The sequence below is a fragment of the Montipora capricornis genome, chromosome 8 (assembly GCF_036669925.1).
Source record: "Montipora capricornis isolate CH-2021 chromosome 8, ASM3666992v2, whole genome shotgun sequence".
Classification (NCBI taxonomy): Eukaryota; Metazoa; Cnidaria; class Anthozoa; order Scleractinia; family Acroporidae; genus Montipora; species Montipora capricornis.
In genome coordinates this window covers 15,170,764-15,180,763 of record NC_090890.1, presented here as the reverse complement: position 1 = coordinate 15,180,763, position 10,000 = coordinate 15,170,764, and the positions used below count along the sequence as shown (strand labels likewise).

The following is a 10,000-nucleotide window of genomic DNA, read 5'->3' as shown; positions in this document are numbered from 1 at the left end:
AATCCCCCCCTTTTGAAAACTTTCAGATTCACTCCCTTGGTCTTGTCCCAAAGAAGAACAGTGAAAAATGGCGTACTATTTTTCACCTATCCTTTCCTAGGGGTCCTCCAAAAGCTTAAACGCCTGTATACCCATTGAAGACTTCACCCTCCAATACATACGTATCGATGATGCCATTTCCATGGTTCTTGAACATGGCCCTGGCTGTTTCATGACCAAAACCGACATCCAATCTGCCTTCAGGATAATCCCTGTTCACCCTGAGGACTGGGAGCTCCTGGGAATGGAGCTCCTGGGAATGGAAAGACCATTACTACTTCGACAAAGCCTTTCCCTTTGGCCTCTTGAGCGCCCTCTTCATCTTAAGCCAGCTTTCTGAATCCCTGGAGTGGTTAGTTAAGCACTATTTAAAGATCCCTTCTATCATCCACATTCTGGACGATTTCTTCATCGTTCAACCACCTCCCTCCTCCCTCTGTGCAACAGCCCTGTGTAAGATCCTTACCCACTTCACAGAGTTAAACATTATCCTTGCCCCAAACAAAACCTTCCGCCCCACCCAAGTTCTGGAGTTTATGGGAATTACGCTTGACTGTGTCCAAATGCAAGCTTGGCTTCCTGAGGATAAGTTAATACGGACCCGAACCCGACTTTCCACATGGTCCTCAAAAAGGGCCTGTGTTTTGTGCGATCTCCAGTCCCTCATCGGGTCTTTACAGTTTGCTTGCAAGGTTATCTCACCCGGACGCCCCTTCATGCAACGCATAATCAACCTAACCTATAATGTCTCCGAACCTGGGCAACTTATTTACCTTAACAGCGAGTTCAGGAAAGATGTTGTCATGTGGCAACTTTGTCTTGACCACTGGAATGGGGTCAGTCTGCTGTTTCTCCCCCCCCCCCCCCCCACCCCCCTTCAGCGAACAATCCCCTGACATCCATCTTTATACCGATGCTGCAGGTTCTATTGGCTTTGGAGCCTTTTTCGATAATCAGTGGTTTCAAGGTTCATGGCTTCCAGGTCACCACCTTAACCCTGTCACAGGCATTAGCATTACTTGGCAGGAGCTTTACCCTATCTACCTTGCATGCATGCTCTGGGGCCCCATGTGGGCCAATAGGAGAATTTGTTTTTATTGCGATAACCAAGCAACCGTCACTATTCTATCCACTAAGAGCTCCCGAATTCCCCGCATCATGAACCTTGTCCGTTTAATCACCCGCCAAACCCTCCTCTTCAACTTTACCTTTACCTCCAAACATGTGCCTGGAGTCGACAATGGCATTGCTGACAGCCTGTCTCGATTTCAGATGTCCCGCTTTCACCAGCTCGCACCACATGCATCGCCAGTTCCATGCCCGATCCCTCTTTTCCTGACCAAGGTTTGACCGTACAGGCCGCCACCTATATCTTCAAGTCCATCGCCACCTCAACTTGTCGGACATACTCCACCGGTGAGCGCCATTTCATTCAGTTCTGCCTTTCCCACAAGCTCATTTCCCCCCAACACCCTTTTCTACCTCCCCACGAGTCCACCCTGATCCATTTTGTTACTCATCTGTCCAACACAGTCTCTTACGGCACAATTAAAGTTTATCTGGCAGCAATCAACAACCTTCACATTGAGTTTGGCTGTCCCCTGGACCTTTCGGCAATGCCAGTCCTTCACAAAACTTTGAGGGGGATCAAACTTTCCCATGGCACTGCAAAGAAGGCTCGCTACCCGATCACATACTCCGTTCTCCATAGCATCCATTCTAAGTGACATCCATTTCAGTCTTCCGATGTTGACTCTTCTATGCTATGGGCTGCATTTACCCTTGCATTTTTTGGCTTTTTAAGAAGCAGGGAATTTACCTGCAATGGCAATTTCGACCCTCAGTCCCATCTTGCTAGATCTGACATCTCTTTCCACCCCAACATCCGCTACCCTATTTCATTTGACATCGTAATCAAAAAGTCCAAAACTGACCCTTTCCGGGAGACAGCCAAGCTCACTATCACAAGGTCATACTCAGACGTATGTGCGGTCACTGCTCTGCAAGATTATATGCTCCAAACTGCAACTCGAGACCCTGGCCAGCCACTTTTCAGATTCTCCTGTGGACTCAATCTCACCCGGACTTCACTCACCAACAACTTAAGAACTCTCCTAAACCTCTGCAACATTGACAGTTCCTGCTATGCCTCTCACAGTTTTAGAATTGGTGCCGCTACGACTGCTGGAGCCGCTGGCATTCCCGACTGGCTAATCAAAACTCTGGGTCGCTGGAAATCTAATGCATACCAAGTTTACATCAGGATCCCCAAGGAAACACTATGTAAAGTCCCCCAGTCACTGGCCTCCTGCTCCTCCTGTTAACAAATCCCCCAGGAATCTTTGAGAACACTAGAGTGTCTCATTGACATTTGCGTCCAGTAATGTACTATGGCAGTTGCTTGGATAACTTTATCCTATTTTTTCATGTAGTTCTAAACCTATAGTGTTTCCACCTAAGGCCCCAGCAATTGTGTTTGCATCCATCCCAATCTTGGGCATGCAGATCTGCGCTTCCCCCCACCCCCCCAACCCATTTCTCTCAGGTGTTTCGATGTACCCGCCTTCCATTCCTCTGTTCACCACATGCCACAGGTGGAATCACTATCCTTAGCTTAATGCCATATTTCCCTTAAAACAAACCCAAAACAAAAAAAAAAAAAAGAAAAAAAAAGCCCATTTGGCCTCTTTGGGCCTTCGGTTAGACTACCCTACCAGAATTGTTTTTGTGCGAGGGACTTTATCCCCTGCAGTCTTTATGGAACGCCCATTGGTTTGGGTTCTTTCTGTTTATGTCATGGTTTTGTATAGTTCTAAACGTATAGCGTTTTCACCCATGGTCACCAAAAACAAAACCAAAAACAAATTCAAAACATAACAAATAACAGGAACAAGGCCCATTCAACACTTTAGGGCTCTCTGTGACATTCTCGCTTGGGGCTGTCTGCCCCTTTCAAGTTCATGTTCGATGTTTATTTTGACAGCAATGTTTTGCGCGAGGGTCCTATCCCCTCCAGTTGAGTGTTTTTGTGCGAGGGTCCTATCCCCTCCAGTCTTTGTACGATGGCCACTGGTTTTTACAAACAAGGCCCATTCGACCACTTTCTGTGACATTGTCTTTGGGCTTTCTGCCCTTTCCAAGTTCATGTCTTACTACGATTAATAAGTATTTTGACAGAAATGTTTTGCATGAGGGTCCTATCCCCTCCAGGCAAATGTTTTGTCCAGTCTCTGTGCGATGCCCATTGGCTTGCGTTCTTTATGCTCGTGTCGTGACCCCTATCTCCACTCGTGGGTTCTCTCCTTTCACCCTTTGGGCAGGCAACGTTTGCTTTTCGCTATTGCAACTCGTAGAGATTTGCTCATTCTTTCTCCCCGTCAAGTGGGAGCAAAGCCAATAAATGGGCTTCGCACAGGGCACTCCTTGTCTATCTCGGCGTTTTGGGCGGGGAATTGCTGCCTGCGGCACCCCTTCAGCCCTGTGCTGAAGCCCCGTTAGGGAGGGGGCATAATATTACTCTGCTGGACTGGGTTAACTTGGCCCCAGGACATTATGCCAGCAACTATGCACGCCTTGCAATACAGGCATGAGGCACTCCCCCGGCTAGTTGCCGAGGCCCCTCATCCGGTGGTCCATACCGGCGGTGGGTATTATCCGCGCCTTGCCAGTACATTCCCTGCCCCTCGTTTACGCCCAAGTTGTGTGTATTGTCTTTTATTGCGAACCTAAGCATTAATCATTGTTTCGCCCTTACCAGCTAATCAGGTTGATTATAATATTTTTTGTTTTGATTTTCTATAGTGCGGGGAGTTCGGCCACTTGAGTGCTTTTCGTTTAAAGTCGTCCGATTCTTTAAAGACCAACCCGCGCTGTGCCTGAGTGGATGAAGGAGAGGACTTTCACTCTTCAGTTGAGTGTGATTTGCTTTCCATTGATTTTTCGCATGAATTTTGTTCCGGCAATGTTTGTGCAGGAGCCAAAGACCGTTTAAATTCCTCCGTTAGTTTTGGGCATCCACCTTAGACCCTCCTCAGTTTACTCTCGATACCATTTCCTATGGCTAGCGACTTCCTTTTTTCAGTTATCCAGCCTCGTGTTTTTTTAAAAGCAATAATTCGTCAGCTCTTAGACATCCCGACTTTGTTGTTCATGCAATTTCTGAGCTTTTGGACAATGGCTGTATCGTGCAGCATAGTGAGCTTCCTTTTTGCGTTAACCCTTTCACGGTTGCGGAAGGCAAGAAGCTTCGCTTGGTAATCAATTTTAGGCACGTTAATTGCTATCTCGTTCGTTTTAAGTTTAAGTACGAGGACCTTCGCTCTCTCGTTCTTCAGTAAGGGCATTGGCTCTTAACCTGGGATCTCAAATCTGGATACCAAAATGTTGATATTTTTCCAGAAAACCAGAAGTAACTAGGTTTTGCTTTGCCCTTTAGCGGAGGACTTAAGAGCAAATTCCCACAAGAATCAAACAAAATTAAATTTCGCTCCCCTTTTGCATATAGCTAGCCCCTAGCAAGAATACAAGCAGGCTGTGTTTTTTACCTCGGAATAGGTTTGTATTTCCGAGAAGAACAACATTTTCGATTTAACCTCCAGACCGGCAGGTATTTTTTGCAGGTTGCAGGTTGAAATTTTATTATAACTGGAAAACCGCTGGCACTAAAAAGAAAGGTAAAGCGATAGACTTGCCGTGACTGTTACATGAACAGCTAATCTTAGGCCTAATTAGGCCTAAAGAAAAGTTTTTAGGCCTAAGGTTAGCTTTTCATGTAACAGTCACGGCAAGTCTATCGCTTTACCTTTCTTTTTAGTGCCAGCGGTTTTCCAGTTATAATGAAATTTCAACCTGCAACCTGTAACCTGCAAAAAATACCTGCCGCCTCCAAACTCAGTTTAGCGAGTCCCAACTGGGTTGAAAATTGACCATTTCCATTCGAATCGCATGTCGTAACTATCGAACGCAGAAAAATTGGAATACAACGAACTTATTGCATAACGTTTCCTTGTCCAAAACCTACAATTTCAAGAATATTGGATTAATCTAATTATTTTGCGGTAAACAAAATCAAAGTGTTTTCCAATGTTAACTTCGTCGGTCGGTGGGAAGAACTGATTTTTTGACCATGTGCCATATCACCGAATTTCATGAGATTAAGGATTTTAATTAAGGAAGGGTAGGTCTTTCAAAATATGTAAAATTTAGTTTGGGCAAATGATTGGCAGTCGTCGAGAAAATTATTCAAAATCGCTTACACTAGACACAAAATCACGCCAGCGGTGTCGAGTGCGTGATCCACAGGCAGACCAAGCTCGGTATACTATTTATAGACTTTGTATGGGAAAATTAACTTTGAGCTTATAAATGCTCAAATAAACTGTAAATGTAGAAATAAACTTGTCGCTTATGTGGGGAAATGACAACTGGCGACATCGCAAAAATTCGTAAGCCACAAACCCGTCTAAAACGGACACAGTTTGCCCTCCGATTGCACAGAAAAGACGAGGACAACTGGACGTAGAGATAAGCGAAGTTTATTTCTACATTTACAGCTTTTTTGAGCATTTATAAGCTAAAGTTAATTTTCCCATACAAAGTCTATAAATCGTATACCGAGCTTGGGCTGCCTTTGCGTGACCAAGAGAATATTATCATTGTATCCGCCATCTCCATACTGATATTACTTTGGTTCGAAAAGTCAGTGTTACAAAGGTATAAATATAATAAAAATGCTTAAAGGCCCACCTTCAACCGACAGGCTTTTAGACCGTTTGTTTTTGTTATGGAAATTCGTATTTCTTATCGCAGCGATCTAATTGGATGAATCTCGGATTCGGGTGGAAATTTCATATATGAAAATTGTTCCGAGGCACGCAAAAACTGACTGAACAGTTGAACGTTTTATTCAATGATTGATAAAAAAACTGCAGAGGTGTTGGAAGGCAATGATCCCGGGGACGGCGCATTTGCCCTCTTTCTTCATCCCCTCCCGGGCCATTTTAGACAGCTTATGTGGGGGAATTTGCCTATTTACTGGGTTGCCCTATGGCAATCCCAGTCGGAAAATGGGTAGATTTCTCCGTTTTATTTGTTTTATTTTATTTCTTTTTTTTATTTTTTTCCATGTCGGTAAAGGTCTTGCCTGTCACTCCCCTGCTAAGTGGTGTCTTTGTGCATAGAGCCCTGCTGCGCGTATTTTCTTAGGATCGAGAGGGTAGTGGGAAATGCGTAGATTTCTCTGGTGGACACATTATAACGATTAACTTAACCGGCAATGGCGTCGAAAGTCATGTAGCAGTATACCCTTATGAAGCTCAATAATGGCAAATCAATTGGATACTGAACAAGACAGGCGACAACATCGACAACAATCTGTCGCCCGTCGAGCCGTCTTTTACCAAGTGTGCTGTTATGTAGAACACTGAAGATTCGCAGGGCAGCGATAATAGTGAATTCAAAGACTAGACCAGGTGGATTGAATGGAATTTCAAGCGTTAAAATCGCTGAAAAGTTAAGATTATTGTCGAAGCGATGCCGCAATTGCGTGTCTTCACCACATGTTCCTTTGATCTCACATTATTATGTTTTCCGTCAAAATATTCGCTTGTTTTCGCTTTCGCTCGAACATATTTACCTTTATTACATGTCCAGTGAATAGTTTTATCCTCTGGGATGAATTTTCCGTCGAAAAATCGGTTATTTGGGCGGTCAGTGTAAAACGCAGACTGCAGACCGGGGGTAAAATGCAGACTGAGGGTAAAATAAATATTAATAATAAAAAAACGAGTCATAAGGATAAAATAAAGATTGTTTGAAAATCCTGTTTTACATCTGTAAACAACTCACATTATCATGACTGCAGGTCGCTGCACCTTTTGGGGATGCGATCGTACGCGTTGAAATCATCTGTGCTTTGTTTTTGCGCTTCCAGATGCATTGCAATGTTCCAAATTATTTGTCACACCGGTACATCGAGGGAAATCGATCGAAAAACCAACAATTATTACTTCGAATACCTGAATAATCTCGGTTGTCTTTTTTCGGTGCAACGAAATGCACAAAGAATTTCATGTATTCCGAGCAATTAGGACGCGGGGATTTCATTGGTTAAGCTATGCGTGATAACCCCTAGGGAGAGGTTATAATTGAAAATTACATCTTCCAGATGCAAAACAAACGAACTTGTGAACTAAAGGATAAACAACGTACACGAAAGCGAATGAAAGGATCCTAATAAGAAATTTTTACACCTCAGTCATACTGGCTTAAGCCGACTGAATTGAAACGTTAAATGGTTGCAAAATCCACGTTATCTCTGTCTTTGTTAATTGGTATTGTAGCCATGCGTGTCAAAATAAATTGAGTTATTGGGTAATTACTCGATTACTTTGTTCAGTGCAGCAAAATGGACAGTTGAATTACGGGGTGGTGACTTCTTTGCCTAAAAGCAACTCACTTAACGAAACTATCCTTTTTCCAACAACAACAAGGATTCAAACAGCTTCAATTCTTACAGAGTTCGATGAAAATCCGGATTTAAAACATGCGGTGGGGCAACCAAAGCGATGGGAGCTGTGTTGGGGTTTCAGTGTGAAAGTACAAACGGCTACTAACACTCTTATAACTCTTTTTTCATTATTATTTTATTAACGCGCAGTCTGCATTTTACCCTCTGTCTGCATTTTATCCCTGGTCTGCAGTCTGCAGTCTGCGTTTTACACTGACCGGTTATCTGGGTGGTTTTTGGCAACAGAGGTTAATTACTCGTAATGCGATCGCTTCCGTTGCCGTTAGCAATGGGTCGCAAATTTGACACTTTTATCGCATTATCACATTACGCATTGAATCCACGTTATCTATTATTCCTAAAAATCTAAAAATATTCGTGCCTCATCAGTTTTCGTAGCCTGCGTGGCAGGCCGTAGAAAGGGGCGCCCCTTTCTACGGCCTGCCACGCAGGCTACAGTTTTTGGTCGAATTTATGTCCAAGAAAGCTGATAAATTGCAGAAAATTTTAGTTTTGCATCCAAAAATTCGTTATCAACGCTAAAATGACCAAATTTTGCCTGGAAAACATATTTTACTGTTATTTTTCTTAAATTTTTTCGTTCAACTTTCGCTTTTATAAAATGTTTCAGTTGTCTGTAAATAAGATATGTGCTGTTGGAAAGCTCATTTTCTTAGCTTTAAAATGATGTATTTTTTCCCCCTAACTTTAAATATTTTTTGAGAAAAAAAACATTTTTTGGCGATGGCTGATTTACCGCGGTTTTCTCGCCGTTGGGAAAGTAGGAAAAAGAGTTAGGCCGGTAGCCAGGTTTTTAACCTCAGAAAAGGATCTGTTTCGTTGTACGAACGTGTGAGGACCTGTGAGCCAAAGGGCCTCTGCTGGTATGACTTCTGGGTGACCCCTTAATAACTTCTTACTAACCGAGCGCGAGGGCCGTACTGCCAGGGAAATATTGGCCCGAGGTCGTGGCAGTACGGACCGAGCGCAGCGAGGTCCGTACAAAAACGACCCAGGGTCAATATTCCCCAGTACGGCTCGAGCTACAGTAGCTCGGTTAGGAAGTAGTTTATTATATGGTTTTTTAATTACCTTTTGCCTTGCTTTTGCAAGCCCGTAATCGGCCCGTGGGCTAGTCACAATTACCCAATCAGAGCGCGCGTTATATCGGCTACAAACCCCAACTTGAAAAAAGTTGCCTGGAACGCTGCACGTACCACAGGCAACCCAGTGTACCCTCACGGAGGGTCTAGTTTTTAAGAAAATGCTAATGCCCGGGGATTAGCCGGGGAGGGAGGGGGGGGGGGGTGGGGAACGGCTTGAAGTGACTGATGCATACTTTGCTATGGTCGTGTCGATCGTGAGAACAACGACCACCAACTATTGCTTTAAAAGAACACGAAACTGCCATGATTTTAACAGCGGCTTTGCACAAATTTCTCGTGGGAAAAAGGACTTTCTTTACTTTCTTTGGTATTAGTTAATTAAGTTAGTGTCGTCTAGGAAAAGTAAACAAAATTAAATCTCAAAAAACGAACATTTTTGTCGCATGATCAATAGTATGACATAAATATACAAAAAAAAGTCATTCTAATTTCGTTTTCCGTAGAACCACACTACTGAGATTCCAATGCGTTTTTTTGTTGCATGTTATTGGCAGACGCTCACCTTACAAAAATCCCCACCCCTACCCAGTGCAGAGAATTTTGCCATATGCTGCACAATATGCAAATTAGAAAGACGGAGCGATCATACATGTGGCTTATTCGTTGTCACTGGCTGTTTCTGCTTCAAAGTAGGTTGAGTGATTCTATCGAGCAATACAATGAACCACCAAGGTACAGGTTGCATAGGGACTTCGCAAAATCGCTTTTTGTGGTTAAATCTACCAAACAGATGCCCGTTACGGAGGTTCTCGTCTTACAAACTTAGCGGAACGCCATTGAAGAAATGACTGGGGAGAAACGTTGTTTGACAGTCAAGATATCATATCCGAGCTAAAGTGAACATATTTATGTTGCAGTGTGCTTTAGTAATGCAGATATTTCGAAATGAAGGGATTTCATTAATTATAAATACGGGGGTAATGTTTGGTCACGCATTCGACTACTGGCGTGATTTTGATTTTTCTGTACAATTTGAATAATTTTTTGACGGGTGCTTATTCATTTGCCCAAACTTAACTTTACATATATTGAAAAACCTATCCTTATATAGTTAGAATCTAAAATCTTTTGGAACTCCGAGAAATGGCACATGGTCAAAATGTCAATTCTTTTCACCCACCGTCGAACTCTACGTCTGAGAACACTTTACTTTTGTTAACCACCAAATAATTAGATTAACCCAATTTTCCTGTAATTGTGCTTTTCTGGACAAGGAAGAGTTAAGCAAAATGTTGGTTGTATTACAACTTTTTAGCATTCAATAAACGCGACACGCGAATCGAATGAA

General features: G+C 43.2%; 1 protein-coding gene across 2 annotated transcripts in view; it reads right to left on the bottom strand.

The window, feature by feature from the left end:
* LOC138014603 (NLR family CARD domain-containing protein 3-like) overlaps positions 1 to 10,000 on the bottom strand; it is a 203,076-nt gene that overhangs the window by 108,383 nt on the left and 84,693 nt on the right. The window lies entirely within an intron of this gene.